Source organism: Desmodus rotundus, chromosome 12 (genome assembly GCF_022682495.2).
Source record: "Desmodus rotundus isolate HL8 chromosome 12, HLdesRot8A.1, whole genome shotgun sequence".
NCBI classification, from domain to species: Eukaryota; Metazoa; Chordata; class Mammalia; order Chiroptera; family Phyllostomidae; genus Desmodus; species Desmodus rotundus.
In genome coordinates this window covers 30,792,516-30,810,668 of record NC_071398.1, presented here as the reverse complement: position 1 = coordinate 30,810,668, position 18,153 = coordinate 30,792,516, and the positions used below count along the sequence as shown (strand labels likewise).

Sequence of the window (18,153 nt, the reverse complement as noted above, 5' to 3'; positions counted from 1 at the left end):
CCAATTTGCTCTTAACAAAAGTCCATATTTTGATGAGCAATGTGTAAATGAATTAGCTACACATGGATTACATTCTCTGGAAACACATAAAGGATGGTTGGGAGAGGTGGAGTCCAGGGAGAGGGATCTTTGGGACCAAACGTCAGTGCAGGTTTTGCCAGATTCCTAATGTTGGGAGGAGGTAAGTAGTTGAGGACATCTGGCTGACATAAAAACATGGCTGGGTTCATCCTTCCTCGAAGCAAATATTATTCTTGTTAAAACATAACCAGATAATCTATTGGGAGGAGCGAGTCATCGTGGAGAATGATGCAAAGAATCCCTTTTGTTACACAACAGCTGCTTCTCCATGGGACACCAGGAGGGAGGTACAGAATCACCACTGTTGTGGTTCCTGCCCAGCATGGGCTCCCTCCAATGACTAGTGAGACTCTCAACCAGGAGCATGGCCCTTCCATTCCAGGTAGGTCTCTGGAAACCACCTTTCCACATTCTCAGCCAAGGTGGGGCAGAAGGTCTCAACTCAGAGACATTGCAGTGTGTGTTAATTTTATGCATCAACCTGGAGAGGCTATGGTGCCCAGTTGCTTGGTCCAACACAAGTCTTAGCATTTGCCATCAGCTAGCTTTCAAGAAGGGAGACTATTCTTCATAAAGTGGGTGGGCCTCATTCAATAAGTTGAAGTTCTTAGGAGCAAAAACTGAGGTTTTCCAAAGAAGAAAAAGTTCTGCCTCAGGACAGTAACAGATATCCTTCCAGAGTTTCCAACCTGTAGACCTGCCCTACAGATTTTGGACTTGCTAGCCTCACAATCCTTAAAATAAAAATTTCTCTCTCATTTGCTTGTGGGTAGCATAGGAAGTGACTGAAAGCCCTTCGAGAGACAAGCAAGTGGCATTGTTCCCTCTTGGACCCCTCCCCCATATACAGCACCACAACCCAGCTACATGGGTTGTCCCACCCTGGCGAATACCTAAGACTCCACCCCTTACTACATAACAGGTGGGCTGAGAAACAAAAATGGCCCAAATCAAAGAACATATCAAAGCTCCAGAAAAAAATACAACTAAGCAATGAAGAGATAGCCAACTTCTCAGATGCACAGTTCAAAACACTGGTAATCAGGAAGCTCACAGAATTGGGTGAGTATGGTCACAAAATAGAGGAAAAAGTGAAGGCTATGAAAAGTGAAATAAAGGAAAATGCACAGGGAACCACAGTGATGGGAAAGAAACCAGGACTCAAATCAACGGTTTGGGCCAGAAGGAAGAAATAAACATTCAACCACAACAGAATGAAGAAACAAGAATTCGGAAAAATGAGGAGAGGCTTAGGGACCTCCTGAACAACTTTAAACGTTCCAACATCTGAATCACAGGGGTGCCAGAAAGAGAAGACGAAGAGCAAGAAACTGAAAACTTATTTGAACAAATAATGAAGGAGAACTTCCCTAATCTAGCAAAGGAAATAGACTTCCAGGAAGTCCAGGAAGCTCAGAGAGTCCCAAAGAAGCTGGACCCAAGGAGGAACACACCAAGGCACATCATAATTACATTAGCCAAGATTAAACAGAAGGAGAGAATGTTAAAAGCAGCAAGAGAAAAGGAGACAGTTACCTACAAAGGAGTTCCCATAAGACTATCAGCTGATTTCTCAAAAGAATCCTTGTAGGCAAGAAGGGGCTGGGAAGAAGTATTCAAAGTCATGAAAGGCAAGGACCTACATCCAAGATTCCTCTATCCAGCAAAGCTATCATTTAGAATGGAAGGGCAGATAAAGTGCTTCCCAGTTAAGGTCAAGTTAAAGGAGTTCATCATCACCAAGCCCTCATTATATAAAATGTTAAAGGGACTTATCTAAGAAAAAGAAAATGATCAAAAATATGAACAGTAAAGTGACAACAAACTCACAACTATCAACAACAGAACCTAAAAAACCAAAAACAAACTAAGCAAACAACTAGAACAGGAACAGAATCACAGAAATGGAGATCACATGGAGGGTTATCAGCAGGGAGGAGGATGGGGGAGGATGGGTAAAAAGGTACAGGGAATAAGAAGCATAAATGGCAGGTACAAAATAGACAGGGGGAGGTTAAGATTAGTATAGGAAATGTAGAAGCCAAAGAACTTATATGTACAACCCATGGACATGAACTAAGGGGGAGGTAGGGATGCGGGTAGGAGTGGGTTTGCAGGCTGGAGGGGAATAAAGGCGGCGGGGAGGGGGGGGGGGAATGGGACAACTGTAATGGCATAATCAATAAAATATATATTTTTTAAAAAGGTAAAAAATCTCTGTGTGTGGATGGATAGATAAGATTATCTTAGATGAATTAAGATAAGATAAGATAAGGTGAGATGACATATTCTATTGGTTCTGTTTCTCCGGAGAACCCTGGCTGATATACAGAGAAAGCAAAGCCCTTGAAAAACCCCTCGCCCAAGTGGCAGTATAGACTGGTGATTAAATATGCTGACTCTGATGTACATGAAGTTCTGGAATGGGCAAAAGTAACCTATGATGAAAAAAGTCCAGGACAGTGGTTGTCTCTAGTGGGGGTGGAGGAGCCAGGGCTGACTGGGAAGTGAGGGGACTTTCTGGGAAAGTTCCAGATCTCACAGGGGAGGCATGCCACAGGTGTTCACTTTTGTCAAAATTTGGAGTGTATTACACCCAAGGTTTATGCATTTCACTGCATAGAAATTTTACTCAAGCACAGAAAACAAATATTGAAGTGTAGTCGATGAAATGTGAGGTAAAGTGTTTAGGGGTGAGGGCAATTGTTTTTGAAATGCATACCGAAATCAGATTGGCTTGCAGATGAATAGGAGGATGGAGAGATGGCTAGAAGACGTGTGATAGTAAATACACTTTTATGTTAATGATGGAAGCAGGTGGTGGGTAGGTATGTGGCCGTTTGCTGTAAAATCATTTTAACTGTCCTTCGTGTTTGAGTTTTTTATAATAAAATGCAGGAAAAGAGAACAAATGCAGGCTGTGGGGCCAGCCCATCTGTTGTGAGTCCTGACTGTGCTGTTAGTCCAGCTGTGGGACCTTTGTCAGCTTCCTGACCTCTCTGTGTCTCAGTTCCCCCAACTAAAAATGGCAAGTGATGACAGCGCCCACTTTTAGGGCTCTGTGTGGGTTAACAAGTTAATGTGCATAAAGCCCTAGAAGCAGTGCTGACACAGAGCAAGTGCTCAGAATCACCAGCGATCCTTACCCCCAGAGTTGTTTCGCCCTAGAACTCTAGGAACTGAGAAGTTGAGATTTGACTCGGTGAGACAGTTCAAAGGCCTGGATTTCTGAAGCTTCTAAACATGAACTCCTGAGTAAGCACCTGACTGAAACGGTGAAGAGAAGATTCACCCTGGCAGCAACACCCTCATTCAATTACCTTCAGTAAGATCAGGGAACACTAAGTTGAAGGCTCATGGGGACTTGGATAAATAAGACGAGCCATAGTCACCTGGGGCAGCATGAGCCAAGGGCTGGGAGCCCAGAGCAGGCAGAGGTGTGTTCTATATGGACAGACAATGGGTGGCCTCTTTGGGGAGGCAGTCAAGGTGGGTAGGACTTCAGCAGATGGGCATGGGCCCCGGGATGGATAAAAGATGCTCTGTGATGCAAGGTTCTCATCCACAGATATGGTGGGGGTCATCTGCCTGCTGCCTGATCAGAGTCAATCTGGAAACTGCACTTGTAGAACGTGATCCTGCCTCTCTGCAAGGGTCCCTCCCTAGCTAGTCCTAGCTTCCAGTGGGCAAATGCCCTGTCCAGTCATGAAGGATTCCACAGACCACCATTCAGAAACCTGAAGTCCAGCTGTTTCCCAGCAAAGGTTTTGAAGGTTTATATTAACCCAGTCTTGTTTTCTCACCCACTTCCCCTGATGAGCAGGGGCTCACAGAGCCCAAAACAATGTGAAATGAGCTAGCCAATAAAGACATTGTATTGTAAGGAACTAGGAGAACATGTTTCAGACTCAGAAAAAGAAGAAAACTCACCTTTAAAGTACCAGTGATGCCCTTATGAATGACTAGATTTAATCCACTCACCTATTCACTCACCACCCATTCATCCCTCGATGCATCCACTCCATTGGTCAACCCATCCATCCATTGTCCATCCATCCATCCATCTCTCTATCCATCCATCAAACAACCACCTATCCACCCACACATCCACTCATGCATCCATTCACCCATCCGTCTATCCACCCATCCTTCCATCCATCATCCATCCTTCAACCATCCATCCATCCATCTGCAGAACTTTAAGGAGCCTTATATTGTTATAACCTTACTACATGCTGGGTTTACAAAGTTACAATATCTGGCATAGAGTAGGCATTAAGTATTTGTTGGATAGTTTGATTAAGTAAACAATGATTACAAAATGAATAAGATATTTGTATCTTTAAGGAGCAAGGGAACAAAATAATGCCACAGATGCGTGTTACGCAGTATAATCAGGGCGACAATATAACTAATCAAACAACACAAGACACAGGGGAGAGTAAAAGGGGCACTAAAATAATTTTTAAAACACATACTTTTTTGAAATACCTATTTATTGTCTGACATTTTTATTTTCTTTATTGGTGGGCCTATAAAATAGTTCTATTTAATTATTATCAAAAATAAATTATTCCAAGTCTATATTGTATATATTAAAGCAAAGCTTTAACAATTTCTTTGTATTTATTATCTGGACATTTAAAAACAAGCAGAATAATTATCATTCCTGCTACACATTCACAAACCTTAACTCATTTTCCCAGCATGTCTAGCTTTAACCCTATGTCACCAATATTTTTTGAAGAATTTTTTTTCATTATTTATTAGTTTTACTTTTTCATAAATTATTACCAGTCTTCTTCAGTGTTATACTTTGTGACTGATGAAATGACACCTTTGACTGACTCTATAAAATGTAATATTTTATTGAAAAAATACTTTCCTTATAGGTACTGACAGACCTGGCCAGCTCAGAGGACAGTTGGCTAAGTGGAGGGTCTCCTCAACCCTGACTTCCCACATGGACTCGTGTGGTGGTTCGGCCTGGTATCTGAGCAAGTGCTGTGCTTCTGCCTCCGTTCAGAGGCCTTCTCATCAACCAGCCGTTCACAAGGCAGAACTCACCAAACAAGTTGTCTCTATTCAGGATTCTTTTGAAATGTTTTAAAATCTTAGGCTGTCTCGACTCCATTCCATTTGGGCAGAGAATATAAATTTATCCAATTAAAAAATGTGAACTTCATGAGAAGATTCAAGTCCAGAACATTCCAGAGCACAACTGTAGCACTGTGCATGAAGCCCAGCCCCAAGTTCACAAAATTTGATGCCTCTGCTTCTCCCTGGCTTTTGTAGGTCAGCATTTTGGCATCTTTCCGTGGGCAAGCTTTCCTGGTGATAATTGTGCTTCATTAAAAGCTTCAGGAACTGAAATTTTCTGGTACAACGTTCACTGGGAACTTTGAAGTTTCCAGTGAATCTTGAATACAATGCAACCAAAATGTAAGGACACGTTTACAGAGCAAGTCAATGCCACTGCGGGCCACTCTGTCTCCTTCACAGGGGCTCTGACCCCGAGCCCCCTGACGGCAGGGGCACAGAGCAGAAGCATGGACTGCCCAGCAGAAGCCTCTCCTGCTTTTTAACTCAACGTTGGTTTCCTCGAAAAGATTTTGTGGTCTCCTTCCTCTACTTCAGTCATACACTCAGACAAGCTCAGCCGCTATGGTGACTGGGAGACTATTCTGATGCAGTCATTGCTCTGTGGGGCAGCATTGGTTGTGAGCCTATTTCTGCCCCATACACATCCCAATTCAGCAAAAACATTGTTTTTACTACTAATATATGAGTGCCCAAATCTGAATTTGCGTTAACACTGCAAAAATAAATCATTGAACACATCGCATTGAACTTTTAACTGACTCAGCAGTAGCCTTTATAGTTTCTAGGCTTCCTATTGCCCCTGCCAGCTGGGGCTCCCTGTGTCCCGCGGGCCACTGGTGGGGATGGCACAGTGTTCGAGAACCAGAGACTGGCAAGGAAGTAGGCTCCGCACCCTGAAAAAATTCATTTTTTTAAATCCTCAAATTCTAGCTAGATTCTTTGGTCCACCAAAGTCTCTGGGACTGATGTCTGCTGCTTCTTTGTTTCACTGGGAGATTAGTGAGTGTTGGAGATGACTAGCTAATGCCTGGCCGAGTCTCCCCTGGTCACAACCACAGTGTTGGAAAGAACAGCAACCCCAGTCCCTTTCTATGGTTTTCAAGGCATTTGGATGCTGCACACGTGAAGTCACCCACGCAGGATGGGGTGTGGGGAAGCAGGTTCCCCCAGGCTACCCCAGCCGTCATGGAACCTGAACCCTCCATACCCTCCACAGACCACCCATGGAGACCAGAGGAGGCCTCACCTGTGCTGTCCAGTCATGACCCTCAGAGCTTGGAGCTGTGGCCCCCACCATGCATGACAAGGTGAGGAGACTGCTGGCTGCACCGTGGGACAGAAAGCTATTGCACAACAGGAAACATGAAACATCCCTTAAATGCAGCAAATAATTCTAAATTAGAGGAGGAATGTTAAAATAAATATTTAGAGGTTTTGATGAAATGCAGCTCTGTTTTGAAGGAAAATGAGAAGCTGAAAAACAGGTTCAGATGCTATTTTTGCTTCAAGAAGCTGTGTTGGATGCAAGACCATGTGAGGAGAAGCCTTTCTTCCTACCCTCGACACCCCCAACCACGATTCCATATTCATTGATTCAGTCCTTTCCTTCACAGTAGCTCTCACAGCGAACATGCCTGTCCCCAGGAGCACCGGCAACAGTGGGCAGGCGGCCATGCCTCTCAAGGGCCAGGACGGTGATGATGGCCAGCCGTCATGGGCTCTCCCAAAAGGCCAGGCACAGCTGAGCACATGCAGTGGGCACCGCACTCCCTCCTCTCCACTACTCTCCACTGTGTTCAGTGACCATGCCTATACCCTTGAGGACACTGAGGCCAGTGACTGTGAGAGCCCAGCCTAGCGTCACACTGAAAAGTGGGCAGCCCTTGCTGCCTCTGTGCAGCTCCTTCCCCTCAGCTGCAGCCCAAGCCATCCAGGGTGGTCTGAGGACCAAGGACCAGGCTGTTTGCTCCAGAGCCTCCTCCTGACAGAGCAGAGCAGGACAAGGGGCAGGTACAGCCCCTGCAGAGGAGCAGGGACAGGCCAAGTGGACATGTGGACAGGACCAGCTGCCTGGGATGGAGTTAGGCCACAGGAGAGTCAGCAAAGGTCTCATGTATTATCCTGGAGAAAGAAGGAGCCAGGCACCTGTTGGAGCTATTGAGGGAAGTGCTAGAAAAGTCCCTCACTAGCAGAGGAGGGTGGGATCAGAAGGCACAGGAAGGGTCACACCTGACACTGACCTGTGGTCATTCAGAAAGACCCCAGTGTCCCCACCAGCTGCCAGCACTCAGCAGTAACTAGGAATGCCAGTCCCTGCCTTCATGGGGAAGTACAATCACATAATGACAACAGAGAACCAAGAGACACTGCCATGGGGGCTTCAGAAGGTCTGAGGCTACATACCTGGGAGTAACAGAGGCTGCAGGGGACCACAGCGTGGAAGGTGTGAGCAAGCCAGACTGACACACCATCCTAGCATTGTGGGGGCTCTGGTCAAGGAGGGCTGCCCAGAGGGAGGATTCGGCTCTTCTTCATTAGCCTCACATTGGACTAAATCAGACTTTCTTGTCAGAGCCTCCCACTGTGGCATCTGGCCCCTGAGAGGATCTGCATGGTATGGTCACCAAGTGAGCAGGGTGTTGCTGGCCTCAGGAGGAGGATAGCAGGTCAGAGAGACCCCGAGAGATGAACACTCCCCACCCTCAAGGGACGAGAACTTGTTCTTGATGGGGATGGTAGAGGTTGTACGGGACAAGGCTGGGCTGCCCTGGGAGTAGCAGCTGAGATGGAAGAATAACTCTTGCCAGGACACTATCTAATTCATTTTGCATGTGATTTTGCACAGGAAGTAGAGTTTGGTGCAAGCAGGATTCCCAGGGTATCCCAGGGTATGAGAAACAGCTTAGAATCCACATCTTCCCTGCAACCAGAGACATGGTGTCACCACATGATATGAAGTGAAATGAAGTGGCACCCACTCATGCTCCACGAGATGGAATATGGAGGACATGTTCCCCCACCCAAGTTTAGAGGCACTCCATTGAATGCAGCTGCACAGAACATTCTGGTAGAAAGAATGTTGAAACAACAGCCCTCTCAGAAATTGCTGAGAAAGCCCATGGGAGTAGTGGTCTTTGCCTCAGCCCCCAGCCCACAGCAGAACAATGCAAGTATGGCCCCAAGTCAGTGTTGGCAGGTGGATGACACCGCTGGGTGCTATCTCCCTGGGTGCCCTCACACCCTTTTCATTCAAGAAGCCTGAGGAAAGCCACTCTCTGAATCCTACAGCTGCTCTGCAGGCAGTGGGTGCCCAGTGAGAATATCTGGATAAAGGGGCCTCCCTGGAAACCACTGCTTAGGGCCAGGTCTTCTCCAAGCCTTTGTTACCAAGGACGTTTTGTTCCAAACCCCTACACGTCACCTGAGATCATCGTCTGTCTTTGTGAAAAGATGGAGTAATTCTTTTCATGAGTGCTGGCCAGGTTGGGTGTGCATGGGCCAGGTCACGTTGGCGTGGCAAGGAGACAGGGATGGGAGGAGTGAAGCCCTACCCCCAGCCTCAGCTCCAGCCCCCTGCCCCATTCCTCCCAGCCTGCATCTCTGCAGCAGTGCACTTCTTCCAGGAGAGAACAGCCCACCCTCTGCACCTACACAGTCTTCCTCACCACCACATCCTTGCCCAATCCCTGAGTGCCCATTAGGTGCCAGGCCATGTATGGGAAACTCCTCACATGAATTATTTTATTTAACCCTTATAATAGCAATAGGATGCCAGCATTTATTTTTATCCTGACTTCAAAGATAAAAATCTGATGCTCTAAACCCTCACATATATAGTCAATTGATTTTCAATAAGGGTTCCAAGACAATTCAGTGGGAAAGGATAGTGATTTCAACAAATGATGCTGAGACTGGACACCCACATGCAAAAGAATGAAGCCTGAGCCCTGTGAAATAATGCACACTAAAATTAACTCAAAGAGGCTCACAGACCTACATGTAAGCTAAAACTGTAACTCTCAGAAGAAAGCAAAAGTGCAAATCTTCATGACTTTGGATTAGACAATGGTTTTTTAAATATGACACCAAAAGCACAATGAGAAAATAAAAAAATAGATGTACTGTACCTAACATTTAAATTTCTGTGATGCAAAGGACACCATCCAGAAAGTAAAAGGACAGAAAGCAGTGACTTAGCAATCTGAAGACATATTTATTGTGGGGACAGTGCATCAACCATAGGAACAATATTTCACAGGCAAGTTAATTTGGCGTTCAGGAGCAAGGCTCCTGGCTTTGGGTTCAAGATGGCAGAGTAAGAAGATCCTGAGCTCACCTCCTCTCATTGACACCAAAACTACAACTACGTATACAACAGCCATCTCTGAGAACGACCTGAAGACCAGCAGAACAGATTTACTACAAGTACAGATACACAGAAAATGCCTCATTGAGACAGGTAGGAGAGGCAGCAACTCAGTCCAGTCAGGACCTATCCTATTCCCCGCTCCCTATGTGGTGACTCACAGGTAGGAGGAATATCACAACCATGGAGGTCCACTCCTGAAGAATGAGGGATCCAAGGCCCAATATCAGGGACCTGTGCCAGGAAGAGGAGCCCCCATAACATCTGGCTTTGAAAACCAGCAGGGCTTAAGTCTGGGAGAGCCAGAGGGCTATAGGAAACCAAGGCTGTGCTCTTTCTCAGTCTCTCTCCACCCACCCAGCCAGAGGCAGCAGTTTGAAAATCACCTGGGTCATACATGAAGGTGATACATTGATTAATGTATGTAATGTGTATCCTGGAGGGATAGGGATCTGCTGGAACTTTCCCCTGAGGCAGAAGTGCTAGAAGGTGCCATTTTCCCCATCTTTACTCTCCTTCCTCCTAGCTGGTGTGACACTGGCAGGCAACATTTCTGACCTCTCCATTAACCTTGCTAACACTGTTCACCCCACCCTAGTGTTTCCCTGAGGACCCACCCAGGCTGGCAGCCCTTCAAAGTGGCTCGTGCCCTGCAACACCTGGTGGGCGGTCTCAGTCAGCACCAGCACACAGCAGTGTGTCTGCAGTAGCGTGGCTGGGCCTCTCAGCCAACCACACTGAAGACCTGCCCTGCACACCAGCATATTTGCAACAGTTGGGACCAGGCCACCTGGGCCAGGAGCCAGCCTCACCTGCCCACAGCAGTTGTTACCCAACCAGGAGGCTATAATAGTCCATACAGTGAACACCTCTGTAACACCTGGCTCTAGTTACAAGGGGGATTCCACCACTGGGCCCTACAGGACAGCTTCTAAATAAGACCACTTTTTAAAGACCAGGAGACATAGCTGATCTACATAATACACAGAAGCAGAAAGGAAAAATGAGGAGACAAAAGAGTAAGTGCAAACAAAAAAACAAGGCAAAACCCCAGAAAAAAGAGGAGGTAAGCTGTCTAAAGAAAATGGAGGTAAGCTGTCTACCCGATAAATAGTCACAAAAATGCTCATCAAATCGTGCAGACAAGTAGATAAAATCAATGAGAATTTCAACAGAGATAATAATTGTAAAAAAAAAAAAAGAACTTATCAGAACTGAAGAATATAGCAACTGAAATGAAAAAAATAATACACTAGGGAGAATCAATATCTGATAGGATGATACAGAAGAATGGGTCAGCAATCAGGAATACAAGATAGTGAAAATCACCCAATTGGAAGATCAAAATTTTTTTAAAAAGTTAAAAGAATGAGGATAGCATAAGGGACTTCTGGGACAACATCAAGCATATTAACAGTTGCATAACACTGGGCCCCAGAAGGAAAAGAAAGACAGAAAACCTATTTGAAGAAACAAGGTGAAAACGTTCATATCATGGCAAAGGAAACAGAATTCCAAGCCCAGAAACCACAGAGAGTCCCAAACAAGATGAACCTAAAGGAACCCACACCAAGACACATCATAATTAAAGTGTTAAAAGTTAAAGATAAAGAGGGAGTCTTAAAAGTAGGAAGAGAAAAACTAGTTACATACAAGGGAATGCCCATAAAGTTATCAGCTGATTTTTCAACAGAAAATTTGCAGGCCAGAAGAGAGTGGCACGATATATTCAACATGATAAAAGGGAAAACTGAGAACAAAAGACAGTCTTGCCAGCAAGGTTGTCATTCAGAATCGAAGGGGAGAGAAAGAGTTTCAAAGACAAACAAAAGCTAAAAGAGTTCATCACCACCAAACCAGCATTACAAGAACTATTAAAGGGGATTCTTTAAGTGGAAAAGAAAAGTCAAAAACTAGAAATAAGAAAATATATGAAAGAAAAAATCTCACTAGTAAGGGCAAATATATAGTTATGGTAGTAGTAGGCCAACCATTTATAAAGTTAGTATGAAACCAGTTAAAATAACAATGAGTACACACCTATCAATAATTACTTTAAATGCAAATGGATTAAATGCTCCATTAAAAGCCATAGGGTGACTGAATGGAATAAAGAAGAAAAAATACAAGCCCTTTACATATGCAGCCACATGAGCCTCAAGTCAGATTGAAAGACACACACAGACTGAAACTAAAGGGATGGAAAAAGATATTTCATGAAAATGGAAGTGAAAGAAAGAAAATCTGGGATAGCAATACTTATACCAGACAAATAGCCTTTAAAACAAAGGCTATAACAAGAGAAAAATAAGGGCCCAGCAATTTCACTTCTGGGTGCTTATTCAAAGAAAACAAAACACTAATTGAAAAAGAGATATGCACCCTTATGTTCATTGCATCATTATTTTCAATAGCCATGATACAGAAGCAACCTAAGTGTCCATCAGGAGTTGAATGGATAAAGAAGTGAGGTGTTCACACACATGCACGCGCACACACACACACTGGAATATTACTCAGCCGTAAGAGAATGAAATCTTGTTATTTGCAACAACATGGATAGAACTACAGGGTATTATGCTCAGTGAAATAAGTCAGAGACAGACAAATACTGTGTTATTTCACTTATATGAAAAATATAAAAACTAAACAAATGAACAAACTGGGCAGTGGGAGGGGGTGGGCAAAAAAGTGAAGGGAGTTAAGAGGTACAATTTTATAGTTACAACAAGCAAGTCAGGGGATATAAAGTACGGCATGGAGAATATAGTCGGTATCACAGTAACTTTTCACAGGGACAGATGGTTACTAGACTTCTTGTGGTGATCACTTCATAAGGTTTATAAATGTCAAATTACCATTTTGTACACATGAAATTAATATAATATTGTATGTCAGCTACACTTTAATTTAAAAATCTTACAAAGTACACATGGACAAAACCAAAGGGGGCTAGGATTGAAGGTGGGAGGTGGGGATGGCTGGGGTGGGGGGAAAATGGAGACAACTGTACTTGAACAATAATAAAAAATTTAAAAAACAGGAAAAAAAGAAAAAAGTTTATATTCCAGAATAAAACTTTTTTAAATAGCAAGTAAAATGAGAGAAAATACTTGCAAATCATTTACTTGATAAGCAACTTGTATCTAGAAAACATAAAAAATTCCCACAATTCAAAAATAAAAAGACAAAGAATATACACAAAAGGGCAATAAGCACATGAAAAACATGCAAATTGAGGACTTCTGGTCAAGATGGAGGCATAGGTAGACACACTGTGCCTCCTCGCACTACCAAAAAAAGGACAACAACAAATTTTAAAACAAAAACAACCAGAACTGACAGAAAATTGAATTGTATGGAAGTCAAGGACAACCAAGGAGTTAAAGAAGAAACATTCATCCAAACTGGTAGGAGGGGTGGAGATGGGCAATGGAGCACAGAGGACTCATGGCAAGGCAGCAGCTGGTGGATGGGATGGTGAAGGGGGCAGCAGGTGGAGCGGGTGGTCTCACATTCGCGTGCGGATAAACCAAAGTAACAACTGAGGAGCGAGACAGAATGTGCAACCCAAGGTTCCAGTGCAGAGAAATAAAGCCTCAAAACCTCTGACTGAGAAAACCTGTGGGGGTTGAGGCGGTGGGAGAAATGCCTACCCTCACAGGAGAGTTAGTTGGAGAGACCCACAGGGACCTAGAACATACACAAAACCGCCCATGCAAGAATCAGCACCAGAAGATCCCAATTTGCTTGTGGGTAGTGGAGGAAGTGATTGAAAGGCCGTAGAGAGCTGAGCAAGTGGCATTGTTCTTTCTTGGACCCATCCCTCACATACAGCACCACAACCCAACTACATGGGTTGCCCCACCCTGGAGAATACCTAAGGCTCCACCCCTTACTACATAACAGGTGCACTGAAGAAAAAAGAAATGGCCCAAATGAAAGAACAGATCAAAGCTCCAGAAAAAATACAACTAAGCAGTGAAGAGATAGCCAACCTATCAGATGCACAGTTCAAAACACTGGTAATCAGGAAGCTCACAGAATTGGCTGAGTATGGTCGCAAATTAGATGAGAAAATGAAGGCTATGCTAAGAGAAACAAAGGAAAATGTACAGGGAACCAATAGTGATGCGAAGGAAACTGGGACTCAAATCAACGCTTTGGGCCAGAATGAAGAAAGAAACATCCAACCAGAAAAGAATGAAGAAACAAGAATTCCAAAAAAATGAGGAGAGGCTTAGGGACCTCCGGAACAACTTTAAACGTTCCAACATCTGAATCACAGGGGTGCCAGAAAGAGAAGACGAAGAGCAAGACATTGAAAACCTATTTGAACAAATAATGAAGGAGAACTTCCCCGATCTGGCAAATGAAATAGACTTCCAGGAAGTCCAGGAAGCTCAGAGTCCCAAAGAAGTTGGACCCTAGGAAGCACACACCAAGGCACATCATAACTACATTACCCAAGATTAAAGATAAGGAAAGAATCTTAACAGCAGCAAGAGAAAAGGACACAGTTACCTACAAAGGAGTTCCCATAAGACTGTCAGCTGATTTCTCCAAAGAGACCTTACAGGCAAGAAGGGGCTGCAAAGAAGTATTATTCCAAGTCATGAAAGGCAAGGAGCTGCATCCAAGATTGCTCTATCCAGCAAAGCAATCATTTAGAATGGAAGGGCAGATAAAGTGCTTCCCAGTTAAGGTCAAGTTAAAGGAGTTCATCATCACCAAGCCCTTATTATATGAAATGTTAAAAGGACTTATCTAAGAAAAAGAAGATCAAATAAATGACCAGTAAAATGACAACAAACTCACAACTATCAAAACTGAACCTAAAACAAACAACCAAACAAACTAAGCAAACAACTAAAACAGGACTGGAATCAGAAATGGAGATCACATGGAGGGTTATTAACAGGGAAGGGGAGGAGGTAATGGGGGGGGAAGTACAGGGAATAAAAAGCATAAATGGTAGGTAGAAAATAAATGGGGAGGTTAAGAATGGTATAGGAAATGGAGAGGCCAAAGAACTTATATGTATGACCCATGAACATGAACTGATGGGGTGGGGGCGTGGGGAATTTGGGTCGGAGGGGAGGTACAGGGCAGAGGGGAATAAAGGGAGGAAAATGGGACAATTGTAATAGCATACTCAATAACATATATTTTTTAAAAAGAAAACAGTGCAAATTGAAAGCTCAATCAAATACCACTTCACACTTCTTACAATAGCTCTAACCCAAAAGACAAAATGAGAAGCATGGGTGAGGCTGGGGAAATGGGAAACCTCCACATTGCTGGTAGGAATGCAAAATGGTGAAGCCCCTGGGTCTGAGAACTGCTCAGAGGGTAAAGCTAGGAGTGACCACATGACCCAGCAATTCCACCCCTAGGTGTCTGCCCAAGAGAAGTGAAAACATGTGTCCACACAACTGTACACAAATGTTTGTAGCAGCATTATTCATAATAGCCAAAATACAAAAACAACTGAAATGTTCACCAAACTAATGGATAAACAAAATGTGATCTATCCACATAATGGACTATTACTCAGCCATGAAAATGAACAAACTGGTGGGTGTTTTTTTCTTCTGTTCTTGTGTACCTTGGTAATGGCTGGGGCCAGGGATCTGAGGTCTGCACTGGCCCAGAGGGCAATCTCAGCCTCTGGACCGGGACAGGTGTGGCCTCTGGACGGAGAAATGAAACAGCACAAGAGAGGGAATGTGACCTCCACAAAGTCATAGAGTAATTGGCAGAGCAAGGCAAGAACCTGAGCCTGTAACTGAAGAGACCAGAGATCTTTCTATTATACTCTTGGGGAGCAGACCTTAAGCTCTTTGAAAATTATCTTGTGAGGGGGAAATGGCTAAGGTCCAAAGAAGCCAGAAAGCTCCCCCAATTGGCTAGGAGTTGTCTGAGCAAACATGGGATGAATTAGATCAAAAAATGAAAGAAGCTAAAGCAGAACCTCATGACGGAAAGAGGAAAGTGGAATCTCTGTGGCCCATCTTCAGGACCCACCACCTGAAAGCCTGCTATATTTTTGACCTGTTCTACAAGCAGAAAGCTATAAGCAGAGAACTATACAAATACAGGATGGGACAAAAGTAGGCTTACAGTTGTGAGTACATGAAACAGAGTTTATTCCTGTATTATTATTCATTAATTACTGTATTATTTTCCATGCAAACAACCTCAACCCTACTTTCGCCCTTCCCTGGAACAATCAAAGAAGGCTACACAGAAAAAAACTGATCTCAAAATGAAAAAAAGCATGGGTGTGGGAACTGATGCTGCCTGAGGTGCATTCAGACATGGGACAGCAATTTGGGGACAAATTACACTTGCTGGCCCCCAAAAGCAAGGGGAAGTGGGCTGCATCATCGAGTGCGTGCTCTGTGGCTATGGGGCTGCTCTGGCTGAGGCCTCAGGCCCTGACCCCTCTGCGCCCAGGACTCTGGGTTTTGCAGGCTCCTACCAGCCAGGGCACCCCAGTCCCTAGGGCAGCGCTTCTCGCAGAGTGGGGCCCCAGGCTGGCGCTGGAGTGTGGCCTCCATGAGTAAAAGCGTTGGTGTACATCAGCTGGGATTTCTAGAAATAAAACTTTTAAAAAATATATATTTATTATGTTATTACAGTTGTCCCATTTCCCCCCCTTCACTCCACTCTGTCCTGCTCACCCCCTCCCTCCCACATCCCCTCCCTATAGCTCATGTCCATGGGTCATACATATAAGTTCTTTGGCTTCTACATTTCCTATACCATTCTTACCCTCCCCCTGTCTATTTTCTACCTACCATTTATGCTACTTATTCTCTGTACCTTTCCCCCCTCTCTCCCCCTCCCACTCCCCTGTTGAGAGCCTTCCATGTGATCTCCATTTCTGTGGGTCTGTTCCTGTTCTAGTTGTTTTCTTAGTTTGCTTTTGTTTTTGTTTTAGGTGTGGTTGTTAATAACTGTGAGTTTGCTGTCATTTTTACTGTTCATATTTTTTATCTTCTTTTTCAAGATACATCCCTTTAACATTTCATATAATAAGGGCTTGGTGATGATGAACTCCTTTAACTCAACCTTATCTGAGAAGCATTTTATCTGCCCTTCCATTCTAAATGATAGCTTTGCTGGATAGAGGAATCTTGGATGTAGGCCCTTGCCTTTCATGACTTGGAATACTTCTTTGCAGCCCCTTCTTGCCTGCAAGGTCTCTTTTGAGAAATCAGCTGACAGTCTTATGGGAACTCCTTTGTAGGTAACTGTGTCCTTTTCTCTTGTTGCTTCTAAGATTCTCTCCTTCTCTTTAATCTTGGGGAATGTAATTATGATGTGCCTTGGTGTGTTCCTCCTTGGGTCCAGCTTCCTTGGGACTCTCTGAGCTTCCTGGACTTCCTGGAAGTCTATTTCCTTTACCAGATTAGGGAAGTTCTCCTTCATTATTTGTTCAAATAAGTTTTCAATGTCTTGCTCTTCCTCTTCTTCCGGCACACCTATAATTCAGATGTTGGAACGTTGAAAGATGTCCTGGAGGTTCCTAAGCCTCTCCTCATTTTTTTGAATTCTTGTTTTTTAATTCTTTTCTGGTTGGATATTTCTTTCTTCATTCTGGCCCAAACCGTTGATTTGAGTCCCAGTTTCCTTCGCATCACTATTGGTTCCCTGTACATTTTCCTTTGTTTCTCTTAGCATAGCCTTCATTTTCTCATCTAATTTGCGACCATACTCAGCCAATTCTGTGAGCTTCCTGATTACCAGTGTTTTGAACTGTGCGTCTGATAGGTTGGCTATCTCTTCACTGCTTAGTTGTATTTTTTCTGGAGCTTTGATCTGTTCTTTCATTTGGGCCTTTTTTTTTTTTTTGTCTTGGCGCACCTGTTGCATAAAGGGGCAGAGCCTTAGGTATTCACGAGGGCGGGATAATGCTCATAGCTGCACTGTGAAGCTGTATGTGGGGGAGGGGTCCGAGAGGGAGCAATGGCGCTTGCTCTGCTCTCTGCCAGTTTCAGTCACTTCCTCCACTACCCACAAGCAAATTGGGCCCTTCTGGTGCTGCTTCCTGAGTGGGTGGCTTTGTGTACATTCTAGAACCCTGTGGGTCTCTCCAACAAATTCTCCTGTGAGGCTGGGAGTTTCTCCCACTGCCGCCTCAACCCCCACAGGGGTTTTCAGTCAGTGGTTTGAGGCTTCATTTCCCCACGCTGTAACTGTGAGTTGCGTGGTCTGTCACCTGGTCCACCAGCTGCTGCCTCACTGGCCAGCTGCAGCTTTGCCCGTCCTGCTTCACAATCCGTGGCCTCGCTGGGTCCGCCAGCTGCTGCCTTGCTACAAGTCCTCTCCGCCCGGCTGCCCGTTTCTGCCCCTCCTACTGGTCTGGATGAGTGTTTCTTGTTTTTCTCCTTGGTCGTTGGACTTCCGTACAGTTCGATTTTCTGTCAGTTCTGGTTGTTTTTTGTTTTTAAATTGCTTTTGTCCTTATTTTGGTTGTGCAAGGAGGCACAGTGTGTCTACCTACGCCTCCTTCTTGGCCAGAAGTCTGAAATAGCTAAAAATTATTAAATTGTACACTTTAAATGAGTGAATGATATCTTAATAAGGCTGTATAA

General features: G+C 44.3%; 1 long non-coding RNA gene and 1 pseudogene across 1 annotated transcript in view; one reads left to right on the top strand and one right to left on the bottom strand.

Moving 5' to 3' along the window:
• Window positions 1–18,153, bottom strand: part of LOC139440412 (uncharacterized) — a 134,254-nt gene that overhangs the window by 62,222 nt on the left and 53,879 nt on the right. The gene's annotated exons all lie outside the window — the stretch shown is intronic.
• On the top strand, window positions 15,419–16,058 carry LOC112300577 (protein BUD31 homolog pseudogene; annotated as a pseudogene).